General features: G+C 46.1%; 1 long non-coding RNA gene across 15 annotated transcripts in view; it reads left to right on the top strand.

Moving 5' to 3' along the window:
* LOC140615924 (uncharacterized) overlaps nucleotides 1-18,424 on the top strand; it is a 41,539-nt gene that overhangs the window by 8,088 nt on the left and 15,027 nt on the right. For 5 of the 15 annotated variants that reach the window (XR_012016431.1, XR_012016435.1, XR_012016440.1 and 2 more), the window contains one exon: nucleotides 17,276-17,434. The exons of the other annotated variants lie outside the window; for them this stretch is intronic. This is a non-coding gene — a long non-coding RNA (uncharacterized lncRNA). The remainder of the gene's footprint in view (nucleotides 1-17,275; nucleotides 17,435-18,424) is intronic. 15 annotated transcript variants of the gene reach the window in all.

Genomic DNA, 18,424 nt, shown 5'->3' with positions numbered 1-18,424 from the left:
TGAGTGGCATATCCAGTCAGAAAAGGAAAAATCTTATATGAGTCCACTTATATGAGATACCCAGAGAAGTCAAGCTCAGAGAGGCAGAAAGCAGCATGGGGATTGCCAGGGGCTCTGTGAGAGAGGGAGAGTGGGCAGTTAGTGTTCAGTGGGGACAAAGTATCTGTTTGTGCTGCTGAAGAAGTTCTAGAGATGAACAGAAGTGATGGCTGCACAGTAATGTGAACGTACCTAATGCCACTGAACTGTACTTTAACTAAAACGGTGAGTTTCAGTTATGTATACTTCACTATGGTAAAAAAAAAAAAAAAAGGGCGGGGGTTCAATAATCACAAGAGAAGGGACTCAGGTTTAAGGACCCAGATGACTTTGGTTTTTTATGACTTTGAAATTAACAGGTTTTTCGTTTGTTTGTTTGTTTTATCACTGGGGAGACTTACAGTAAACTTGAAAGAAAAATAGGAAGACAAATTCTGGATCCTACACAGTGCAGGTTCTCTTGCTTGAGATGATGATGCCCAGGGCAAGTGTTGCATGGTCTTTGAAAAACAGATGCAGAATTTATATCAACCCTGACAATCTGCCTCCTAAGTCACTCTCCTGTGAAACGTCACCCCCTAATAACTTTCCTGTAGTAGTAATAGTAATGACCAAAATGCTCATGGCTAATATTTATCTACTATATACTCTGTGCAGTCACTGTGTAAACACACTGTATGCACAGTTTCTTTAAAACCCACAATGAGGGGCACCTGAGTGGCTCAGTGGTTGAGCATCCGCTTTTGGCTCAGGGCATGATCCCAGGATCCTGGGATTGAGTTCTGCACCAGGCTCCCTGCATGGAGCCTGCTTCTCCCTCTGCCTATGTCTCTGCCTCTCTCTGTGTGTCTCTCATGAATAAATAAATAAAATCTTTAAAAAGAAATAAACCCCACAATGAACCTAGGAGAAGGTACTGTTAGTACCTTCCTTTACAGATGAGTAAAACAGAGACTCAGTGCTCTTAAACATCTTGAGCCAGAGAGAGATTTCTCCAGAGCTCACTCTCCCTCCCTGCGTGCTGGTGTGCTGTATAGACCAAGGGGCTTGAGAGTGGGGATGAAGCTGGTATTTGAACTGGGCCTTCGAAGGGAAAGGAGGCTCTAGCCATGACTGCAGGTGATGGACCCATTACCTCACTTCCTTAAACCTCAGCCTCTTGTCTGCAAATTGAGGATGATAATCACACCTGCTGCACGGGTTTGCCAGGAGGAGGAAAGAGGGGACTATGAAGTGCTTAGCAGTGGCTGGCGGCTGGCTGGGGCTGGGCTGGTGTGGAGAACGCTGATAAGCATCAGCTCCCCTTGTTAGCGTCCATCTCTCCCTCCTCGGAACTCTCAGAGCCTCTTGTGTTCACCCCCTCTTGTTGCACTTAGCAATCGCTACCACGCATTAGATAGAGCACTTTAACTCAGTCCAATGACCTCCCTACTCCCCACAAATTATAGGCTGTTTGAGGGCAGAGGTCGTATTTTGCTCATCTCTGGGTCTCCAGCAGCAGCGTAGGAAGTGCACGGTAAATGTCTGAGTGAATGGCGACATAATAAATGGATGCGTGATGCTCTTTGACCAAAAACACCCCCCTCACATGGCTATAATCAGAGCCACAGCCAGCCTGCTAATGAGCAAGGCCAGAGCACCGGCCCGCCCCACCGCGGCGCAGACAGCCAGACGACCAGCTGGGCAGGGCTGATCTCAAAAGGATAAAAGGGAGCAGGGGGCTTTGCAGAGGGGACAGCCTTGGGTCTACCGGTGCCGACCTCCTGGCAGACGGTCCCTGAGGAAGTGACAGCCCTGGGCTCAGGGGCCTCGGGGTGCAGGGGTTCCCGAGGTGGAAAAGTGGAGCCTGTGAAAAAATGAGAGTGGGAAATGGGAGTCAGGGAGCCAAGGGAAACGGCAGATCTGTTAACAGGCTGTTTTTGCTTTTGTCTCTGGAGAAGGAAGAGGATGGAGAGTAAAGAGAGGAGAGTCACAGGCCGGCTTCCTGCCCTGCCCGGCCAGGGTGGGAGAGCGCCAGATAATGGCTGATAGCGTGGAAACGGGGAGACAAGATAAAGGGGAGGCCGGCCACAGGCAGCAGACCCCCGGAGCCAGGGAGGAGCCCCGGAGGGACAGACGAGGAAGATGGTGCGGAAGCACAGAGGAAGTGCTAGCAGAGAGAGAAAGGCCTCTCTGGGACCCTAAGACAACTGGCTGGGGGTGTCAGCTGTCGCTCAGGCCTGGGGCAAACCCCACACTCTCCAGCAAGTTCTTAACCCACCCAGCGTGTCTGTCTCCTCTGCTGGGGGGGCGGGGAGGGGAATGGGGCTGTGGAGGTGGGTTATTTAGAAACTTAGCTTCCCCTACTTGAGTTTTGGTAAGAGAGCTGAGAGGTGCCAAGGTGAGCAGCTGGTACCCAGTGGGTGCTCAGGTTAAGGGCCTTTCCTCTCCTTCCTTAAAAGTGGCTTCAGGGATGCTCCCTCCTCAGCATCTCTTCTGGCTCCTGAGGAGGAGGCTGTGATATGGAAAGAAACCCGGCTGGCACCTGGCTGTGCAAACCCTCCCTGCTTGAGTTCATGCTCACTGGGTTTCCCCTAACAAAACCTCCTTGGAAATTCCAGACACAGGGGCCCCTAAGTGGCTCAGTGATTGAGCATCTGCCTTTGACTCAGGTTGTGATCTTGGGGTTCTGGGATCAAGTCCTGCACCAGGTCCTGCTTCTCCCTCTGCCTAGGTCTCTGGCCTCTGTGTGTCTCTCATAAATAAAATAAAAATTTTTTAAAATCCAGACACAGTTCATTCTCCCCCAGAATTGTTGGTCTTTGATGAGCACCCCAGTCTTCATCAGCTCAGACATTCATCCAGCCCATATTTGCTGAACACTCTCTGTGTGCCAGCCCTGTGCAAAGACCTGGGGATGGGCATGGACACACAGGTGACCTGTTCCTGCCCTGAGGGGGCTTGTGATCTAGAGGCAGACACAAGACCAAATGATAGTGACAAGCCCAAGAAGTGCTATTAAATGCTCTGTGAAAGTTAAAATTTGGTGTGTGTGGGGGGGTGCGTGATCAAGGAAGAATCCATCATTTCCTCTTCTAGGTTACAGACTTCTTGGGTGAGTGACGATTTCACCTGTAAACCCCCAGACCACAAGGAGAAAGGTGAAAGGTGAAGGACAGGCAGGAGGGAGAAAGGAGAAAGGGGATGAACCTGACTTTGTATGCTAAGCACTATTGGTAAAGCCCTGATAACTCTCTAAACTCCAGTTTATCTGGGAAGGGAGGGACACTTCAATGTATGTAAGAATTTTCAAAGAAACCCAGCTACACCCTCTAACCTCCCAAAAACCACACACTGAGACCATCAAAGCTCAGGAAGCCTAAATGGTGGGTTGAGCACAGGACACCCAGCAAATGCTCCCTTGAACCAAAGGAACTAAAGGAATCCATGTGCCACATGTGGAACAACTCATTAAAAAAAAAGTGACAAGTGGGGAAGAATGTCAAGTGGGTAGCAAGTCTTCTGTTTCTGTACCCCCTTCCTCTTGCGCCCTCTCCCCTCAGTACTTAGGGTCGCTACCTGCACTCTTAGAAGACAGCACGAAAGTTACTCATTCACACTAAGGTGTTCATGACAGTTGTGTGTTGGCCCACACGGAAATATTTGCCCTTAAAATGGGATCGATGGAATTTGGTGGAATTTCACCCAGTCCTTGGAGGACAGATTTGAGACACATAGGAGCCCTTTGAAGCCTCTGGGATGAGAAGACTTGCTTGGCTTAAAGCAGCCCTGGCAAATTTCCCATTCGCACAGCCTATTATTCCTGCCCCCTCTCCTCCTCAGCCTTCAGCCTTTGGAACTACCAAAGGAGAGGCCTGTCAGGAAAGAGAAGGAAGAAACCATGTGGTCTGGAATTGCAGTCAAGGAAGAGCACCCCTACCCTGGACCTCTGGTTCTCTTCATCCTGGTCTCCGGGCCAAGGTCCCCAAGGATGGCTGGCAGTGCATGTGAGAAACCCAGCAAGCTCCTTGCAAGCGAAGATCACACAGTAAACATGCGACAAAGTAGACCCCAATCTCTATGCATCTTTTGATCCCAGGAATATGTACTTAAGAGACAGAGCCACATGCTTTGTCTGCTGTCACTGGATGTTGTGGGAAAAGGCCTAGCTGTGGACTCAAAAGACCTACATTTGACTTCAGACTCTGTGAGCCCAGCTTCCTTAGTAGAACATCAGTATAGAACTCCCCCCTCGTGTACTTCACGGGGTCTGGCGAGAACCAGCCAAGTGGGAAGGTGTTCCCAAGTGGACCTCTTGACCTTTAGGATATTGGCCTGGGGGAGGGGGGAGTGGATGGGAAGGGTTTCAACAGCTGTGTTGGAAGCAGACTGAGGGAGCCGTGGGGAGGTGACTAGACTCTTGGTGGCCTGAGAGCTCTGCTGTGTTCTGGGTGTCATCAGGCAGGCCTTGAGCCCCACGCTTTTGCTTAGAGCAGCACCTGCTTGCAGGGTTTGTGTGTGTGTTCAGTTGGGTTTCTATGTTGAGGCCACTTGGCACAGGTCAAAACTACCTTCACCTGGAGCTTGCCAACCATATTCCAAATTCAATTTTCTCAGCAACACTTCAAGACAGACCCTTTATATATAAATGTTGACTCCACAGAGACTAGTCTCTGAATACTTACAGTATGCATTTAGTTTCTGTTGAAAGCTCAGGCAAGAACTTGAGGCCCTGTGGGCTCATTCTGCTCCTGGTAGCCCAACATGGGCTGAGCTAGCCTGCAGGAGCCACCGCCTCCTCTCTGCCCCAGCTCTCCAAGAGAGAACTGGCTCCTCTCCTCTGCCCTGCTCACCAGTTTGTGCAAACCTAGGGCTTTGTGCAAAGCCCACAAATAGCTGTACTAACAGCAGCCACTATTTACTGTGTGCATATGTGTGCCAGGCACCCAGCTAAGCACCTAATGGTTGTAATTCCAGGACAATCCCTTGAGCAGCAACCTTACTGTACTGCTTAATGGATGAGGGGATGGAGTCTTGGAAAAGTTGTTTTTTGTTTTTTTTTTTTAATTTATGATAGTCACAGAGAGAGAGAGAGAGAGGCAGAGACATAGGCAGAGGGAGAAGCAAGCTCCATGCACCGGGAGCCCAATGTGGGATTTGATCCCGGGTCTCCAGGAAAAGTTAAGCAATGTGCCCAAGCATACTGCAGCAAGGGCCCACTCCATCCCAGAGCTCACCACCACTTTCTCTCTTAACCAGATTCTCAGAGGGGCTTTACAATAACCAAACACGCAGCGCGCGCGCGCACACACACGTAGTCTCCTATGTTTGGGCCTCCACAACCAACAAAGAGTATCAGAGAAGCCCTGCGGACAGTAGAGACAGCCCAGATCATATTTTTAAGACTTTCCTTAGGAGTTGGCACAATTTGGGGCAGCAGTTGTTGGAGATGAGGGGAGATGTAGTGGAGATGAAGTCCAGTCTCAGTTTTCCATCTGCTCTCAGACTGGACCTTCCCAGCCCACCGCCTTTTTGGTTTGATCCCCAGGCGTTTACCGAGATCCTACTGAGAACAGGCAGGGTGGGGCCTTTAGAGGCTGCAGGAGATTCCAAGAAGTGAGAGCCATGGCCCCTCCCCACCCAGAGCTCACCAGACGGGGGTCACAGCCCAAAGCAAAGAGGGACAAAAGCGGCCCACAGCATCCTGGCCACCCTCCTCAGCATTTTAACTTCGAGGGAGGCCAGCCGGGTGGAGACGCAGGGATGGAGAGAAAGGCCAGGGATTGTGGCTGGGAACCCACCCCACCGTGGCGCCCTCGGCGGCCCCACTGGAAGGAGGAAAGGGGTGAATTCTCATGAGAATTCTGATAAATGGGCTCCTCCACCCCTCCCCCTCCCCCCAATTAAAGCGAAGCTATCCCAGCGCCGCGATGCAGAAACCACTTCCAAGCCAGGCATGACATCAACATTTCAGTGATAAGGGGTGGACAATGGGGTGTTAGACTAATAGAAAAACACCGCTGGATAAGGCCGGCTCCTGATACCCAGGCTGATGGGAAATACCATTGTCTGTCCGCTGTCAGCTGAGTCCCGGGGCGACAGGGATTCCTGCGGCCGCGGGCAGCGGCGGGGAGGGCGGCCCGTGCGGGGCGGGGCGGGAGGGGAGGGCAGGGCGCCGCGGGAGGGGGCGGGGCCGGGCCGGGGCGGGGCCAGTGAGGGGCGGGGCGGGGCCGGGCGGGGCCAATGAGGGGCGGGGCCGGTCTGGGCGGGGCCAATGAGGGGCGGGGCTGGGGAGCGGGGCGGGACCGGGGGCGGGGCCATGGAGGGGCGGAGCCGGGGCGGGGCGGGGCGGGGTAATCGGACCCGACTCGGCAGCTCGGCGCAGGTCCGGGACCGTACGCGCCGGGTCTTTGGGACCTCAAAGGGGAGACCGCTTAGCCCCCGCGGAGGTTCAAGCCTCCCCCCCGCCATCTCACGCTCCCGGACGCCTGCAGCCCCGCGGCCGGTCCTGCAGTTCAGCAGCCAAGGGAAGGCGGCCCACTCGTGTCTCCCGGCGGTGGGACTGGGCCGCTTGACTGCTCATTGCTCGCAGGTGTATTTGCTTCTTTGAGTCTCGGGATTTTTTTATCAAAATAATATGCGCACAGAGTTTTTATATTTCAAGCTAATCAGTAATAGAAGAATGTCTCACAACAAGACTGATTTCCCGCGGTCTGCTCTCCACCCTGTCCCTGTGCCCTGTTCTCCCCAAACCACTGTCAATTCTTAGGACTGCTTCTGGCATTTGCCTTTCTAGTTCTGAATAATGCACTTGTGCTGCTCTTAGTATTTATCAGTTTCAGGCATCATCGAACGGCTTTTTTATGTGGCAGATGAGAACGTAGCAACTTTGCCCTGCTCTCCCTTTGACCTTCTCTCATCCTTCAATAATTATATAGTATATTTGAGTCAAATAATAGTGATTATTCTCACAATAGAAATATTACTGTAACCCTGTTCCTAGATCCTGTTTCCTCTACTTTGCTAAGGTACTCCTTTGTCTTGCTGGAGTATCTCCTTCGGTATCTTTATTTGGTGGGGTTTTGAAGTCTAGAATGGAAATCATTTTTTCATAGTACTTTAACAGGATTACTTCCTTGCCAGACTTCTCAAGACATACGTTCCTCTTCCTGAGACTTTGTATGGGGCCTTGTCTTGTTTGCTACTGGAAGCTCTTAGGAAATTCTCCTTATACCTGTTGCTGGAATGTTTCATGGTGATTTTTTTTTAAGATTTTTTTTATTTATTTATTTATTTATTTATTTATTTATTTATTTATTTATTTAAGAGAGAGAGAGAGAGAGAGAACGTGAGCAAGAGAAAAAATGAGCAGGGGTAGGGTAGAGGGAGAAGCAGATTCCCTGCTGAGCAGGGAGCCCGATACAGGGCTCCAGCCCAGGACCCTAGAATCATGAACACAGCTGAAGGCAGATGCTTAACCAACTGAGCCACCCAGGTTCCCCTCATGGTGATATTTCTTAATGTATCTTTTCTTTATGTCTTAATCATTCAATAGGCTCTTTATCTGGAAACTCACCTCCTTTATTCTATGGAAAATTCACCTATTATTTCTTGGCTAATTTCTCCTCTTGACCATCTTCTCTCATTCCTTCTTTCTGGAACTCCTATTAATGGATATTGGATATCCTAAATTGATAGTCTAGGTTTCTCATCTTTTATTTCTTATTTCCCTCTATTTCTTTGTCTCTTCTACTTTTGGAGAGATTCTTTTTTCAACTTTATCTTCATAGCCTCCTATAAAATCTTTTTCTTCTGTATTTTAATTTCTAAGAGATCTTTCTTGGTTTCTGATTGCTCCTTTTTCATAGTTTCTGGTCTAATTAAGGCAACATCTGATTCTCTAAAATATATTCATTATAATTATTTTTTTGAGTTTCCTTCTGTTCTTTACATTGTTTATTACTTTCAGCTTCCTTTTATCTATTTGTCTTGGTCTCTGTTTTTGAAGTAGGAGATGTGTTGTGATCTTTGGTTGTGTCACTAAAGTATCACTGGATGTTCTAAGTGCACAAGGGTCTCATGCCCTGTGGGAATTCGTGCCCTGGTGACGGAGGGAGAGCTTAGTCATTTTCTTGGACTAGTTAGTTTCTCCAGCTTCTGTCATGGGACCTACATGAGGATCTTGCATTCTGGGATTGAGGAAGAGGAAGGCATTTGTGTGGGTCTGATGGTTTAGTTTGCTAACTTCTTATCCTCTTGGTCAGGGCTATTCCTCAGCCCAGCCCTCCACTCTGAGTCAGGGGTCTCTCCAGTTCAGGTTCCACCAGAAAACACTTTATTTAGCACCTAAAGCACCATTTAGTATATGGCAAGTCTTAGGATTATGCCTGAGATCTCATGGAACCCCTTCATTAGGCAGAGAAAGAACTCAGAGAAATGGCTTACCTTAGACCTCACAGGGTGGGAGAAGTGCTGGGCCAGGGGGAGCCCAGTCCATGATCTTGACCTTTCCTGCAGAGAACATAGCTGCTGGGCAAAATGCCCAGTCTCCTTTCCCCTTTCCGTCTCTCTATGTATTGCTTTCTATTCCTTCCTCGGTTTCTCTTTTCCCTTGACTGATCTCTTTCCACTGACAGATCACATTAGGGTAAAGACATTTAGTATGAACTGCACAAAGGAGAGCCTTGGATATTCTACTCATTTTTTTTTTTAAGTAATGAAAAAGAAGAAAATTTTTACAAAAATAAGTCCGTAAATTAAAGTTAAGTGGTTCTCAGTTTTATATATTTGACTCTCATATACCCCATGCTTTCATATACAAATACTTAGGAACTCCTTTTTATGTGCCTATCTTGGACCTTTGTATGGCATTTCTTGAAAGAACTTTGAGTTTCTCATGGTGGTGCTGCCTGGTTGCAGACAACCGCTGTTGGCCATGTCGCCATCTCTGTCCATTTAGCAGTTCACGTTACCACAATTATCTGTATCATATTAGCATATTTTCCTTCATTATGTCACCTAACTAAATGGAAAACAAGAAGAAAAATGCCTATACTAGTGATGAAAAGGGTTAGGTCTCAGGAATGTCCTTCAGTTGAGGCACGACGCTAGCCCATCTTCAGCTTTGAGCTGAAGCATGCTGAATTAACCTGACTGGTGGTGGTCAGTTCTGAGGGAAAACAGCACAATCAGAGAACCAGGTGTAATTGAAGAGTTTGCAATCCTTTTGGATCTCAGGAAAGAGAATCCCTTTAGAATATATAAATCTAGTGCTTTGTTTTACACATTTGAAATGATCCGTACTTTGTTTCTTATTTGGAGAAAGCGGACAAGACAATGGGACTGTCAGAATTTCCACAATCCCTGAAAGTGTCCCTGCCTGTGTCAGCAGCTGGGCTCATATGAACCCCCTGAGAAAGTACTTGTAGGTTTGGAAAGCTCATATGCTCCCCTGGTGCATATGTGCAAGGGTCTGGCCACTCCTCCATGTTCCTGGACGGTTTGCCTCCTTCAAAATATGACTCTTGGTGCTATTTTAGGACAGAGGGCTCCCTGCTGAGACCGCTGCCTGCCTGGATCACCCCCACCCCTGTGACTGACCCAGTATCCCTCATCCTCCATGTATGCACCCCAGGTATCCAGGTGTATTGGAGCCCAACCAGGAAAGTCAGCCTGGCTTTTCCTACCCCCTGCCCTATTCCTACACACTCCATAATGTCCTATGTTTTCCAAGTCACTATGCCAAAAAGGCCTGGGAGCCATCCTCCACTCCTTCCAGCTTCACATCCAAACTTTTTCACATCCTTTCTCAATTTTATACCTAAAGCCTCCCTTGACATCTCCACAGCTACCACCCTGGGACAGGCCACGACTGTGTCTCATCTGGGCTATTTCTATCACCCCCAAGTGGTCTTCAGCCCCAACTACCCCTTCTCCAGTCCATCCTTCACAGTGCTGCCTGAGTGACCTTTGCAGAACACCATTCTGATCACCTCAGGTCCTAATTAAAACCTTTCAGGATGGTTGCCTGGGTGTCTCAGTAGGTTAAACATCTGCCTCTGGCTCAGGTCATAATTTTGGGGTCCTGAGATCCAGCTCTGCATCATGCTCCCTGCTCTGTGGGGAGTCTGCTTCTCCTTCTGCCCTCTGCTTGCTCATGCTCTCTCCTTCTCAAATAAATAAATAAAATCTTAAAAAAAAAAAAGACTTTCAAGACCTTCTTATTGTCAGAGTCCAGACTCCAAAGCATTCACCCCCTACGAGCCTCTTCAACTTTTTCCACCTCCTCCCCACAACGCCCAAGTGAAAGCCACAGGACACCACCCAAGTCTCTAGACTTTTGCCCAGGTATTCCTTGGCTTGGAATGCCTTCAACCCCTTGGTGATGACCACATCTTTAACTGTCATATTCCCCTTGTTGCTATTCTTTATCCCTTCCCCTAGAAGAATTCATTACTCTTTCCTCTGTTTCTACAACTCTTGTATCTATTCTCCCTTTAAACTGTCCCATGTTATAATGATCACATCTCCTCTCCCCCATATTTTCTCAAGGCAACACCAAGTCTTCCATTTGTCTTTAGGGCCTAACTCAGCCTTGGCATATAGCCTTGGCACCTAATTAAATGTCTATTGAGGGATCCCTGGGTGGCGCAGCGGTTTGGTGCCTGCCTTTGGCCCAGGGCGTGATCCTGGAGACCCAGGATAGAATCCCATGTCGGGCTCCCGGAGCATGGAGCCTGCTTCTCCCTCTACCTGTGTCTCTGCCTCTCTCTCTCTCTCTCTCTGTGACTATCATAAACAAATAAAAATTAAAAAAAAATAAAAAAAAATAAATGTCTATTGAATTTCTTTAATTAAACTGAAAATATGTAGTCCCTGACCACGTATGGTTTATCCAAAAAGTAGTTAGAGAACTGTTGACATAGAATCAAAGATATGTTTTCAAATACCAAGACAAGGATATTTTATTTAAAATAATTTATCAGCACCCAGGATGAGTGGCTGCTCCATGCATGCTCACTTATCTGTAGAACTGAAAAGATCCTCCCAGCCAGACAGAGGACACCCTCTTTTTCACCATCTGATAGTCTGCTTTCCCAACACTTCAATCATTCTCAAGCAGAATATGAGGCAAAATTATTGACATGGAAATGGATGGGAATTGGCATTGCTTCTCTGATTGATCCATAAATTATGGATAGTAAGAACAACTACAACTTAGTGTCTTCTGCGTACCAGGCACATATCTAATAATAGCCCTATGCTGTGGTTATAAACCCATCCTTTTTTTTTTTTTAACCAGAAATAGATTAAAGTATGGTTCCCACATCTAAGCATTTTATATCCACATTAATTTAAATAAATTGAAGAGAGTCTTCCTCAGTGAATCCTTCCCCCAACCCCCTGACTAGGTTAGGTACCTATGCTTCCTGCTTCATACTACTGTGGACTCCCACATAATTACTTTTTAAATATCTGTCTTCTCTACAGGGCATAAACTGTATGAGGGTTGGGACAATGTCATTATGGTCACTAGTATAACCTTGACAGATGATATAGTGCCTGACATATAAAATCGGTGGATGAAGGGTGGGAGAGATAGATGTTATCCTCGTATCTGGCCTAGTTTCTACTGATGGCCAATCTTTACTCATTTTAGCATGATTTACCTGGTTCTGCTGCCCACACTGGCCTGCTTCCCATGTATACTGAGAGTTTATCTTCCCTGCCCATTCAGTCTCATTCTCCCTATCTCTGCCTCAGCTCCCTATGTCAATGGCTGAGGCTGATTTCATCACTATCCTCCAGGCATTTTGCTTATCTATGACTCCAAGCTCCTAAGCATTTTTTGGCTTCCCTCAAGTGCCCAAGCTTTGAGTTAACCTCTGAGAGTATGGAGACCACAGGACTATATCACACCAAATTCCTACTATTCTCTCTAGAATCTGCCTGAAATTCTTTCTACTGCTAAGTGAGGTTCAGAACAGGATACTCTTACTAATGATCCAGCCATAAGCATTAGTCATGACTCTTGGGTTTGAAGAAAAAACCCAATTAAAACCAACCTAACTGGGAAAAGAGGGAAACTATTCACCCTATAATTGGTGAGTCTGAGCTATAATGACTTCAGGCAAGACCAGAATGTCAAATGCCATCAACCTCTGTTTATCTCTCTCTCCATATCCAGCCTTTGCTTGCCTAATACAGTTGTCTTGATTCTTATAAAAAACTCTCAGCATGATAATAAATATGCTATGTGAACCTCTGGGTGTCCTCATGGTCCTCACAGCTCATAATCCAAAAGCAAGAAACATTTTTTTGGAGCCTATGTATCAAATCTCATGAAAGGATTCTGACTGGTTCTGCTGAGGTCGCAAGGCCACAACTGGGCCAATCACTTTGGGGACTAAAGTAAACAATCAGAATCAGACCTAGTGTGCTCCTTTCGGCAGCACATATACTAGAATCAGACCTAGCTCCTATGCCATCCCTTAGGCTTCTGTGTTTGATATCCCATTAGAGCCATATTAGGTTCATATTGTGCTTCCCCAGTGAAAGCTTGCTGGCAGACAAAACCTGTCCCCTAAGGTCATCCATACAATAAACATCTATGAGCACCCTCTCAGAATAAAGCACCATATTAGGCTTTGTGGGGGAAAACAAAGATTAGTCAGACTCATCCTGGCCAAAAGGGGCTTGGAGTCAGTAAGGGTTTAGTTATGCACACAAATATCTATCATAGAATGCAGTTGGGCCCTAAAGGCACAGACTGTGCCCTTAGAGGCCATCGAATGGACATATCCAAGGGGTGACCCAAGAAAGTCACTGCAGAGGAATAAGCCAATAAACATAGTGGTTAATTGGTTGGTGGTTAAGAATGAGGGGGCATCAACCCTGTTTACCCAGAGCTGGCTACTTGCCTGGGCATGACTTTTCAGAGGTCCTTCCAAATATCTGTGATGCTATTTTCTTTCAGATCCAGCCTCCATCTCTTTTATTCACTGTCCTGTCCTGAATCACTCAGCTCATGTCAGGTCCCAATTCTTCCCTTTGTAATCTACCAGGATGGCCACATTATGCTACCATCATCACAGGCATTTCTACTAGTGATTCCTGAGCTCTGCTAAGGGACCTGGGTAGTGACGGTCTTTAGGTCAGGTTGGGCTTTGTTCTAAGGGCCTCTTCTATCAAATGCTTTGGCCTTTCATCTCTGGATTTTTGTCAGTCAGCTGACAAGAACTATCTCTCCAATCACAGCCAACCTGCTGCCCATGGAAGCTCGGTTTCCTAAGATATCCCTCCCCTTTCATCCCAGCACGCCTTCCATCCCAGGATTTGATCTAAAGGTAGAACCCTTTGTAAAAGAGGGAAAGTGGAAGTAGCGCATTGGATAAGGACAATGCTGCTTGGCAGCAGGGACATATCTGGTTACAAGGGAAATCTCAGCCTGCTAGCTCAATTGGCCTCTTGGGTTCAATCAGTTCATAATTTCAGCTTATTCAGTACATGTGTTTCACAACTCTGCATGCTCCAGAAAATGCATGTGGGTTTGTTTGTTTTTTTATTCCCCATACTGGCTAAATGTGAAAAGTTTGTAAGAAGCATACAGTAGGTTTAAATACTTTTTTTTTCTCAATGATTCTCTGAGTGAATTAACTCTTTTGTTAGGTGAAATTCACATAGCATTAAATTAACCATTCTAAGGTGTATATTCAGTAACATTTAGTACGTTCACAATGTTGTGCAGCCACAATGATCACCATCAAATTCCAGAACATTTTCATCATCCTAAAAGAAAACTTCATACCCCTTAAGCAGTCACTCCTCATTCCCCCTTGCCTAAGCCCCTGGCCACTACACACCTGCTTTCTGTCTCTGTAGAATTACTTATTCAGAGATTTCCTATGAATGAAGTCATACAATATGAGATCTTTTGTGCCTGATTTGTTTTACCTGGGATAATGTTTTCAAGGTTCATTCACATGATAGCATGTATCAGTTCTTTGATTCCTTCTTGTGACTCAAGCATATTGTATGGATATATCACTTTTTATTTATTCAATAGCCTGTTCATGGACATTTGGTTTTTTTTTTATTTTTTTATTTTATTTATTTATGATAGCCACACAGTGAGAGAGAGAGAGAGAGAGAGAGAGAGAGAGAGGCAGAGACATAGGCAGAGGGAGAAGCAGGCTCCATGCACCGGGAGCCCGACGTGGGATTCGATCCCGGGTCTCCAGGATCACGCCCTGGGCCAAAGGCAGGCACTAAACCGCTGCGCCACCCAGGGATCCCCATTTGGGTTTTTCCTGCCTTCTAGCCATTGTGAATAGTGTGGCCATGGACATGCAAAAGTATTTGTTTTCATACATGTTTTCTATTATTTGGGGCATATACCTAGAAGTGAATTTCTGGATCATGTGGTAATTCTATATTTAATTTTTGGAAGGACCACCATTCTACTTTCCACAGCTGCCAAACCATTTAACAGTCCTGCCAGCAAAGTGCAATGGATCCAATTTCCCTACATCTTCTCCAACACTTGTTATTTTTGGAGTTTGGTTTTTTCATTATAGCCATCCTAGTGGATGTGAAGTGGTATCTCATTATAATTTTGATTTGTATTCCCTTAAGTACTAATGATGTAAAGCATCTTTTCATGTGCTTGTTGGCCATTTGTATAAATTCCTTGGAGAAATGTCTATTCAAGACTTCTGCCCATTTTTAAATTGAGGTTTCTGTCTTTTGGTTGTTGAGGTGTATGAGTTCTCTATATATTCTGGATACTAGATATTTATCAGATTTATGATTTGCAAATATTTTCTACCACCCTGTAAGTTGTCTTTTCACTTTCTTAATGCATAAGTTTTTAATTTTGGTGAGTCCAACTTATTTTTTAAAAAAGATTTTATTTATTTGTTCATGAGAGACACAGAGAAAGAGGCAGAGTGAGAAGCGGGCTCTCTGCAGAGAGCCTAATGCAGGACTTGATGCCCAGACCCAGGATCACACCCTGAGCCAAAAGCAGACGCTCAGCCACTGAGCCACTCAGGTAGTCCAAATGATCTATTTTTTCTTTTGCTCCTCTTGTTTTTGATGTCGTATCTAAGAGAACATTGCCAAATCCAAGTTCATGATGATTCATCCCTATCTTTTCTTTCAAGAGTTTTATAGTTTTAGCGCTTGCATACAGGTTGTTGATCCATTTTAAGTTAAATACCATAAATAGTATGAGGAAAGAGTCCAGCTTCACTCTTTGACATTTAGATAGTCTTCTCAGCACCATTTCTTGAAGATATTATTATTTCCCCACTGAATGGTTTTGGCACACTTGTTGAAAATCAATTGGCCATAGATGTATAAGTTTATATCTGGATTATTTTAGCTCAATTCTATTACATTGGTCTATACATTTATCCTTATGCCAGTACCACACAGTTTGGATTACTGTGAGTCTGGAGTAAAATGAAGAAGTATGAGTTCTCCAGCTTTGTTTTTCTGTTTCAGTATTGTTTTTGTGAATTAACTCACTTCAATGACAGGAAAGGCTCCTTCCTGGGTCACCCATCATCCCATGAGTCAACTTGTTGGGGTGGAAGGATCCTTGGAGAAAGAATCTAGAGACCTGGGTTCTGCTGGCTTTGCCATCAACTCTCTAGGTGTCCCTTATAAACCACATCTCTTCTCCGTTCTAGCCTTATTCTTCTGCAAAATGGTGACAAACTTATATTTCCTGCTTGGTGTGGGACCTGAAGCTCTTTAGTAAGCTCACCCTGAAAAATGCTTTTAATCCTCAAACTGAGGCCCCAGTTATCAGGGAAGTGACTGTCAGATAACTTCCCTCCCACAAACCCCACATCTATAGCTACCAGGCTTCTGTCCATTCCTTCCTAGATCATCAGTAAAGATGTTATTCTAGAAAGTACTAAATCAGCAGAGAGGTGAGAAGTCTGGGCCAGGAAGAAAGTTAGAGATGGAGTCACCTTCAGTTCTTCCTCCAACTGTCATTGAATTATGCTTGATATTTTCTAGCACTTGTCTGATGAATAAAGAATGAAGTCCCATATATTTTATTTAATTTATTTTTAAAGTCTCATATATTTTAGATTGTAGACATTTATTTATTCAAAAACATTTACAGAGAACTATTATGTGCTAGGCATTGGGTTGGGTACAACGAGTTCCACCCTCTGGTAATCAGTGTCACATTTGAGTAACATGAAGGAAAATTTTAGTTATTTTGGAAGTCCCTACTTTTTTTTATTGATTTGAGTATCACTTTCTACTGTTTCAATTGCTACTGCATGTATTAACGGCCTTACAGGAAATCAAAGCTCTGAGCATAAAAGGTCAACTACTGATACACCTGGATGCCACCTTCAGTACCAAGCACAGTCTGTGCTACATGCTTGAAATCATGGTGCACTTGCTACCACAGGTTGACTTTTTAACTTGATGTAATTTCATAGAATTGTGTTCTTGTAGATACAGTCCAAATTCTAGAGTGTGTGCTAAATGTCATCATGTCAACATCTGTCTTTCGTCTCCATTTCTACTTTAACTGCTCTGTATCTCATGTTCTAATGTGGGAGAATAGTTAGACCATCAGGGTACTATGGAGGAAGTGAAGGTAGGTTGCACAAGTGTGGTGGACCAGATGATAGATTGCATATGGTAAGGGAGAGAGAGAAAGAGGTATCAAGCATGACTCTGAAATTTCTGGCCTGTAATACCGTTTGATTGGTTCTATCCGGTGAGTTCAGGAGCACGAAGCAGATTTGGGGAGAAAATCAGGACACAGCTTTGCTCAATAGTGTCTGGCAGAGTTATACAACACTGGAATCGCAGGGAAGATCACGAGTTAAGTTTGAGGTGTCATTGAGGCATCCACATGACATCAAATGGAGCATAAAGCAAAGGTCAGGGCTGGAGATGTGTGGGTGGTGGTAGAAACAGTGGGTCTGGATGGAATTGGAAAGGGAGAGAGTATAGAGTGGGGAGAGAACGTAAACTTGAGCCTTGAGGAATACCAGCTTAATAAGCACTAGAGTGAGGATTTCCTGCAGTCGAGACAGAGACGTGACCAAAGTAGTCAGAGGAAGCAAGGCTTCTGTGGAAGCACAGAAGCAAAGGAAGAGAATACTTCAAACTGAAAGAGGGGATTGTATCAACAATGTCAAATGCTGCTGAGAGGTTAAGAGGAAGAGAGAAAATGTCCATCAAGTTTAGTGACATTGAGGTCATTGGTCACCTTAAGGGCTGTTTCCGTGGCATGACTGGAGGAGACAGGACTGAAGGGGACTGCAGAGCAAGTGACAAAATGGAGAAAGTCGAGGCAACTCCTCTGGCAAATTTGGCTTCCAAGGACAGCCCATTTCTAGTCCTTCTCCACCTGCACTGAACGCTGCGCAACTCGGTAAATCTCATCCCCTCTCGGGATCTGTTACTCCCTAAGGAAGCTGGGGAAGCAGGGAGATACAGTATCTCTAAGTGCATGGATAATTTGCAAACCAAAGGCAGCATGTGTAATTGGAAAAAGGGAACTAGGCACCTACGAGGACGATGGATCAAAAGAGAGTTGGGTGGTATCATTTCTTTAGGGACTCCCCCAATTTCTTTGCGTTAAGAGGGTCATCGAGGACGTTAGGGAATAGAAGGTCCTGAACCACCTCCAGGGATCAAGTGGGCAGTGGGTCTGCATAAGGAAGAATGAGGAAATGGGGAGGGGGCACCAGAGGGACAGAGAGAGAGCTAGAGCTGATGTAACAAGCCCTGAGAGCCAGCTAGTGCTGGGGGAAGGAGGGGGTGCTGGTCTTGCCAGTTTATTCTTTCCAGAAACTGCAGGGGAGGAGGGAAGTCAAGTAGAATTGCTCCCCTGCATCTACTGCAGGCCTGAAGGAAGGCACAGCTGGGCTGGGAAGGGATGAGGAAGGTGAAGAGGAAGCACAGCAGGAATAATTACTTGAGCTGGCAGCCAGCCCCAACTAGAGGGTGACCCCTGGGACCCCAGGCTAGAAAAGAGTGAACGTTCCTTTAATGGCCACAGGTGTTAGAGTAGAAAATTTTCCATGAAAAGGGGGCTGTTCCACATGATTAAAATAACCACTTGGGCCCTCCTGGCAAGCTCAGGCCTCGTTTTTTTCACACTTTGCAGCGTGTCCTTCAACTCCTTTTGGAGGCTGCTCCAAGGATAAATGGCAAAAGAAATTCCTTTTCTTCTCACACACACACTAATAAGCAAGGAGTGGAAGAAAGTGGGGCCCCCAAGGGCAGGCTGGGGAGGCAGAGGCAGGGCACTGGGTGTTTTCTGCAGAGGGAGGCTGGGGGCAGCAGGATGAGGAGGTGCTGTGCTGGGGGTGAAGCTTGCCCTGGCACTTGGTAACCAGTTAGGGCGGGGTAGGGGTTG

Source organism: Canis lupus, chromosome 24 (assembly GCF_048164855.1).
Source record: "Canis lupus baileyi chromosome 24, mCanLup2.hap1, whole genome shotgun sequence".
In the NCBI taxonomy this organism is placed as follows: domain Eukaryota; kingdom Metazoa; phylum Chordata; class Mammalia; order Carnivora; family Canidae; genus Canis; species Canis lupus.
Note: the sequence above shows the minus strand (reverse complement) of the source record. Positions and strands in the feature narration are given on the sequence as shown.